Source organism: Triticum urartu, chromosome 5 (assembly GCF_003073215.2).
Source record: "Triticum urartu cultivar G1812 chromosome 5, Tu2.1, whole genome shotgun sequence".
Taxonomy (NCBI): domain Eukaryota; kingdom Viridiplantae; phylum Streptophyta; class Magnoliopsida; order Poales; family Poaceae; genus Triticum; species Triticum urartu.
Window position 1 is genome coordinate 158,421,240 of NC_053026.1, and position 7,740 is coordinate 158,428,979.

Sequence of the window (7,740 nt, forward strand, 5' to 3'; positions counted from 1 at the left end):
TTCCTTCAGAGCTCTTTGATTTTGTAGGAATAAAATCATATTCCTATGGAGGAATTTTTCCTATCCTTCACATTTCATAGGAAAATAAACATTAGCTTAGACTCAATAGAAAAAAATCCTACGATGTGAATCAAAAGGCATCTTCCTTTCTATTCCTATGCATAGGATTTAAGATGCATGTCATCTCATTTCCTATAACTTTTTTATTGTTATGGTTTTCCAATCCTATGAACCAAAAAAGGCCTAAATCTTTTCCCCCTACAGCCGCCTTCCCAAGCTCCTCATCCCCTCCACTCCCTCGACAATGGTGGCGGCGGCGCCCTCTGGCGGCGGAGGAGGAGGGGGGAGATGGTGGCGGCGGCGCCCTCTGGTGGCGGAGGAGGAGGGGGGAGATGGTGGCGCGGCGGCGACCTTCCCCTCACGCATCCCATCCCCCCTCGTCATCCCGGATCTCACCGGACCCGAGGCGTGCGGGCGCGGCAGCGACCTGCAAGGGAAGGGCGACGCTCGAATCGATCCAGCCATGGATCGGTCCCTGCGGGAGAAAGAGAAAATGAGGACCTCCGTGCTCAACAGGAGGAGCCGGGGTTGCTGATCCGGCCGGCCCAGATCCACACGCCTCCTCCTTCGGCCACCTCGCCCCACCAGCTTCCAGCGACGTGGATCCGCCGAGGATGGAGGGCAGCAAGTGAGAGGGAGCAGGAGAAGAGGTGAATCGAGGGAGTGAAAGAAGGATCTCACAGGGGAAGAGGAAGAAGGAGTCTAGCGGTGTATCCTCGTCTCATCCCTGGCTGCACCTCTTCTGATGCCATGGCACCAGTGGTGGCTCCTCGATGGAGCACCTCCTTCCATGACGGCACCACCAGCGGCTCTTGCTCGACGCCACGATACACAACATCGAGGTAAGCTCGACTCCCTTTCTCCCCTCTCTCAATTGATAGTCAGTGATTTTATTCTCTCCTTTCCATCTCATGATGGATTCCTTCTTCCAAGACGAATTAGTAACTTTAGCACCAAATATGAAGTTATTTGGACAAAGAAAAGAGCATATGGCAAAATTCTAGGCAATCCCTTGCTAGCATTTGTCTCTCTGAACTGTTGTTGGTTGATAGGCCAATAACCATGGCGATTTGCACTTACATATGCATTCTGCCTATGTTTTGGGGGTGGAATTTTGCCTTCTCTTAGGTTGTGTTCTGCCAGGTATAAGTTTGCCTGCAAATTGTTTGTGCTAATGTCTGTAAGAGCTGTTGTACTACACCTATATTCAATTGATGGCTAGGCACTATACTGTGCATAAGTAAAATTTCCAGTTTTTCTTTTCGTAGTTGCAGCAGTTATTCTGTACCAACTGCTTCCTCTCTTATTGGTGACTTGAAGTTAGAAGAGAAGATTTGGTTTTCTTTTCTTAGGTTTTGACAAAGCAGGTGAGGCCAACAAAACTGCTGCACCCTGTGCTCCAGCAGCCGAGCTGTATATACACATCTTTGCATTCTGATCCGTTTTGTTTTGCGATTCAGGCCACCCCTGATGCTCAGGCTGATGCTTCTTCGCTTGATGCTGAAGAAAAGGATGATCAGATTCAGACGCCCAAGAACAACAGGTGCTGGTGCTGCATCTTCTCTTATATGTTTATCTATGTACTTTCAATTCATATAGTCATTCAAATTGTCTATATACACATCTTGAAATTAAGGAACTCCGGTGGTTCAAAGCGAGTTGGGCCAGGGAAGAAATCAAAGCAGTGACTGTCCTGCACTAACTGTGCAAGGATCAAAAGCATATAGGTGTAGCAATAAATTCCCCTCTTATGCTCAAGTTAAATTTCTTCACTGAAGATATGGTAGGAAGTTACGTTTTGAGTTTGATTCTTTAAACTATAGGCCAATTTGCATATTAATCTCTTTACTTATTTTCTTACTACAGTAGCACACTTGCCTAAATCCCACATAAGACTGAATGGTACTCTGCCATGGTGTTTAATCTCAGTAATGTGTCTTGTTTTATTTTGTCCGCGGTGACTGGGGATGTGTTCTCGGCTTTGCCGACAGTAAAAAGAAGGCATACAAAACATTAAATTTTTGCCTTGGCTGAATGCCGCATTTAATTGTCGCTTATGTATTCCAAGTTATTCAATTCTCACTGAGCTTTCCTTTGCTAAAGAAATTTAATACGCAATATTTTTAATATGTGAGGAGGCGAGAGAAGAAAAGAGGGGTTGTTAGGTCAGACTTTGGTGCGTCTCTGGTCAGAAATGGCTGGATCCGTCCGACGCTCTTCCAAACAGTGTAGTGTAGATTTGCTGACCAGTACAACATCTAAACCTTCACTACTCTAGCTTCTTCTTACATTTCTTAGTATCAACAAATAAGGTGGTCACAATATATACTTGAAGATTGCATCCCGAGCCAGCTCGGGCCGCTGCTACCTCTTCCTCGCCGCCCAACAGGCCGCCGTGCTGGGGGAGCAGGGTAGCATCGGGTCCACAGGCACTCTAAAGCCGAGTAAAATCCTTGCATTCGTATTATTCACTTTCAGTATGCAAACTTCTCTTTCCAAGTTTGAGAGAACAAGAAGCCAGCGTCGAGGAAGCCTTGGGGTGTGAAAAGCATAGTAACAATATATCTGGGCTGCGACGTATATTGTTATGAAACTTTACTGTAATTACGATTTCCTATTATAGCTCATATGAAGAATTATTTGCTGCTTTTACATTTGCTTATTTTATTAACTTTTACTAGGATATGAGTAGCATTACTCAAAATTTTGCTTTGAGAAGAATCTAATGATGTATCCAATTTCACATCCAAGCTACTATGAATATTATGATTGAGCGACTGCTTGGCGATGTCATCGTCAGAGGCTCAGGCCTCCTCCCTGGACAAGGCACTCGTGCTAGGCGGAGGCGATCTGTGCGCCGGTTCAAGGTGAGGCATCTCCTCAAGCCACATCCAGTTTTTCCCATGAGTTTGTGCTAAAAGAATGAGTGTTCTTCTATGACCCATGCATTCTGAATTTAGGAGGAATGACAACAAAGAGAAGAGATCTTTTTGAAATTCTTAGTAAAGTCTGAGCTTTACGTAAATCTCAGTTTCCTTAGCAAACATATGTCTGCAGTTTTTAGTTTGATATGTGGCGTGAGGTTGGGATTTGTGATCAAAATGGTTGGATGTTGATTCAAGAGTGTAGAAAGGTGAATGAGATTCAAGAACGATTCAGGCAGCTTATGAGTATGTTACATTCTGATATTGGCTTCAGATTACATAATTTTATTTCCTTTGGATCGTTGCTTTGGTTCCCTGTGGCCAAGTATCATGGTTTTAAAGATAACATGTGTTTCATGAAGATAACAGGTGTTTCATGAGACTAGGATTCATTTAGGAATCCTTGTAGCACAGATCTCCATTCCTAATTTGACTAGCTAGGATATGAGTAGCATTACTCAAAATTTTGCTTTGAGAAGAATCTAATGATGTATCCAATTTCACATCCAAGCTACTATGAATATTATGATTGAGCGACTGCTTGTTACACTACACCATGCCACCAAACCAGTGCATTTGAGTGCGAGTTCAGTTATGTGTGTAAATAGCTGTAACGGAAATAATATGGAGTTGGGCATGTGCAACTCTAATTTAGACAAGGGTAGTCATATGTCAACCTTAATCCTACAAATGTGACACAAATAAATAATATTTGCTTTTGTGCCTTATCAATTTTCTTTCCTAATATTTCTTGGCTTGTAAACAGAGGCGGTAAGACGGTCGCAAGAATGCCAAGCTCTTCAGCTGTGGCATCATGCAATAATGGAATTGAGCATTCTGGGCAAAACATAAAGGACAACGAATATGCAAGGTTGGTGACACCAGCTGAACATGCAACAGCTGACAAGAAATTTTGCCTGAGCAACCAAAGTTAAGACACTTCATTTGGTGAATGAAAGTTTTGCTTGGATGCTTCCATCTTATATTAGCATCTTATATCTTCGTGAAATTTGGAGCCCCTTTGCCTTTGAAAATGTGAGGCGTTGATACTTCCTGTGCAAAAGAAAATCTCTTGTTAGGGATTTTTCCATTTAACATGTGCCTGTTCTAGGGTAGTGGTACTCTCTCTGCTGTGGCTGCGTGTTCGACCGGCCAGCCAAGGATCTCCAGCAAGCATGTGCTCCTACTCTCCTTGCCCTTAATTCCTGCCACAACAGCAGCTCCTGTGTAGTGTGAGCCAGAGAACTACTACACTAATCATGTTCCTGGTATTTTCTCACTCTTGCTTCACAGACGATGTATTGTAGTTAGTTCAAAGAAATTCCATTATATATTTTGCACATTTCCTGATTGGTGACCATCCATTTTATATGATGTGCTTCACCTGCAAGCGTTGAGTGTTTTTTTTTCTTTCAAGTTTCTGTCCCTTGCTCTATTTCATGAAATACATTCTTCTTCTCATTCCATCATTTAGCCTTGTTGATTACTTACGATTAGTGATTACATGCAATCATCCGCTTTAAATTAGAATAGTTAATTAGTTATGCCAGGTTGCTACATTTCTATCTCCTTTTTGCCAAAATAGAATTAAAATATGATGGCATGTTATTGACCCAGCCTCGCCGTCCGCTGTAGCATCACCCTTCTTGTCCACCACCCTAACTCCGTCGCGCTTCAGGCCTAGCATGTGACAGTGGTGCCGCGAGGATTTGCTGCCGTGGGAGGAGGGGCCCGACCCAGATGGCGGCCACCAGTAGGTCACACACTTATTCAGCTCGCCGTCTGGTTACTCTGATGGCTTCTCTAAGGTATCTTCTCGTGCAGCTTCACTCTTGTTTGTGTGTCTTGTGTGAAAAAGTAAGCTACCTGGCACTTGCTCTACTCTGCTTTAGCAGGCGCTCGCAGAGGAGGCCAAGGGATACATGATACTGGTAATTTACTAATGATCCATCTTAGTGGAATGCTTTTGTTGTAGATATTTTCATTGGTTGTCCTTCCATTTTATTTATATTCATGGCTGGATGGTGCCTTCCACTATGCTTCTTCACTGAAAAGGTGTTTCACATATGTGTACTTGCTTGAGAATGGAATAATCTCAGAATTCTGTTGAAAACAAAACTTAGTTATTTCAGCATGCATAGTGTTTGGCTATAGAGATTGAGTGCTTCACATATCCGATGCCATCTCAGAATAATCTCAGACCTGTTTAAATAACTTAGTGTTTGGCTAAGGAGTCCGCATTGAACGCCACATATCCGATGCCAACACACCGAGGTGAGCTTCAGCAAACACTCTATCTCTCTCTCTCTCTCTCTATCTCTTCATGCGGCCTCCTCACTCTCTGTAATCTTTCGAGATTGATTTTGTTTCCAGGTTATACTCCAATCAAACATGTGAATATTTACTTCAAGATCGATCCGACGAAAGCCGTCCACTGCCGCTCTGCTGTTGGGACTAATTTGGACGGGAATGGTGATTTCATGGTGATTATGATTACTTGGTTGTTGCTCTTGGAGTTACTGTGAATACATTCAACACTCCTGGTGTGATGGGGCATTGCCACTTTCTGAAGGTCAAATCCTTATTGGCATTGTGTGTCTCTTTACTGTTCTGCTATTTCTCATGTTTCAATCCTAAGATGTAAGTTACAGTTTAATTTCCTGCAAAATCTTGAGATATATGGTATTGATACTTTAGGTTATTGTACCGTACAGTATTAGTCATATCTTGTGCTTACAGCCTCACATTGTAAATGCCAGGTCGTGGAGGATGCCCGAAAGATTCGGAAGAGCGTGGTAGACTGCTTTGAAAAGGGTCACCTCCTAACCTCAGTGAAGAGGAGAGAAGGAAGATGTTCTGAGGAATATCAAGATTAAGTCTCCGATTCATATTTCGTCGACCAATCCTTCACTTTGTGATTATCGGTGGTGGACCTACTGGGGTTGAATTTGCGGTGGAGTTGCATGATTTTCTTGTCGAAGATCTGGTGAAGCTATATCCTGCAATTGAAGAATTTGTGAAGATAACAATTATGCAATCAGGAGAACATATAATGAGGGTTGAATGTTCCTGCAGTAATAACCTTAGTTTTGGGCAAGATGATCAAGGAGTAGCGAAACTTTAGCAGTCATCTTTGGCTTCACCATCTTCCTCCCCTGATCTTGCATCTATTCTAGATCATATAATTATGCTATATCATATATATTGTTTAGTTCAGACTTGTGCATGTGCGTGCATTGGCATTGATTTATAGAGATATTGCATGATTTGTACATAAAAGGAGTACGGATGATCTAAGAATAAATGTTCGAATAAAGTTAGTAGTGAGATTTAGGTAGAGGTTACCTGCACTGTTCTGTTTTATGTAGATTCTAAGCTGCAAAATCATACATGGCCCTGTTAGTAGTTTGTCTGAGTTGTGAGTTCACACATTTTCCCTTGGAATGTTTTTTACTTTTAGGTTCTTCCCAGCGTTTAGGCGTGTACATTCTAAGCTGAGTTGTCTGAGTTGTTTGTCTGAGTTGTGAGTTCACACATTCTAAGCTGCAAAATCATACACTTGCTTTTAGGTTCCCAGCGTTATATCATGAGAAGTTTCTTACTTTGCACCGGGTGATCAACTACATATTTAGACGAATACACTATTCAGGACCAGGAACATTAGGATTTCCAACGTTGTTTTCCTCTTTCAAGATTGCAGTTTTCATTAGTCTTAGATAGCTAAGGTACATAGTTAAAAAATTTTACTGTTCTCTCATCTCCTATATGATGTCTAAGAAATACTAATGTAGACAATTCAAAATTTTAAAATACCTTCTGGCCAATTATGTGGGGAAGGTGCAGCAAGCCGGCTCTCGCGTCGCAGTAGAGTGGAGCCGGCAATTTTATGACCGGTCTCTAAATATTTCAACTTGCATAGTTTGAATTAGTTTCACATGCTAAAGTATATAGTTTGAACATAGGTATTCCTTAATTTTCCATATATAAGGTTTAGAATTATTACCATCAGTGCTTGCTAAAACTCGAAGTTACTAACAAATGCAAAGGTTTCTGTTACAAAAGGTTTAGAATCATTACCCTTGATGCTTGAATTTGGACCTTGCATCATAGAGCCAAATGGCACATTGTCCAAATACACGTTCAAAACACTTCGGGTTTGACATGGTCTCTATCCTTGATCAAACATAAAGTTACTAAAAAAGGCAAATATTTCTCAACACGAACATGGTTTCAATTGGGTCTCTGCGCCATTTGGCGCACCGGGTCATCTAGTTGTAGAAACAGATAAGGGAATTGGGCTCAAGATTTGTGGCAACAAAATTACTGAAAATTATGCAGTGATAACCCATATGACTCGAAAACCATGCCTATAAGGCTGAACTGGACACACTGAATCAGTAGCGAAATCCGACTGCTAATTGTTTTGTCCAAAAATATAGCCAAATCGGACTCCCGCGAACATATGCATGTCGGAGTAACATTATGATCTACAAATATCTGAAGCGAGGGTCAATGGAATTCTGGATAACTCGTAATATTTTCACAAAATAAGCAGGAGTCAATTATCTCATTTTCATCAGGTCGGTATAACACTAAGTGCCTGATAATACTAATACCAGATGTGCAACCGTAGCATCATGACAACCAGCAGTGCGCGGAAATAAGTTGCTTTCAAAATAACACGGACTTACATGGTTAGTGAACATGTTATCCTTCCCGCTGTCTTAAACATCACCAACTGAACTCCTGCACGATT

The 7,740-nt window shown here is 42.0% G+C and overlaps 1 long non-coding RNA gene across 17 annotated transcripts; it reads left to right on the forward strand.

Moving 5' to 3' along the window:
* The first annotated feature begins 230 nt into the window (after nucleotides 1-230).
* Nucleotides 231-6,399, forward strand: LOC125508258. 17 transcript variants are annotated; one of them, XR_007283325.1, is made up of 10 exons: nucleotides 232-902; nucleotides 1,521-1,603; nucleotides 1,697-2,927; nucleotides 3,751-4,019; nucleotides 4,101-4,252; nucleotides 4,663-4,792; nucleotides 4,880-4,915; nucleotides 5,174-5,258; nucleotides 5,358-5,556; nucleotides 5,744-6,399. It is a non-coding gene; the product is annotated as an uncharacterized LOC125508258 (long non-coding RNA). The 17 variants fall into 17 exon arrangements; XR_007283315.1 differs by having other exon boundaries at nucleotides 5,204-5,258; XR_007283312.1 differs by having other exon boundaries at nucleotides 4,096-4,252; nucleotides 4,880-5,258.
* The last annotated feature ends 1,341 nt before the right edge of the window (nucleotides 6,400-7,740 follow it).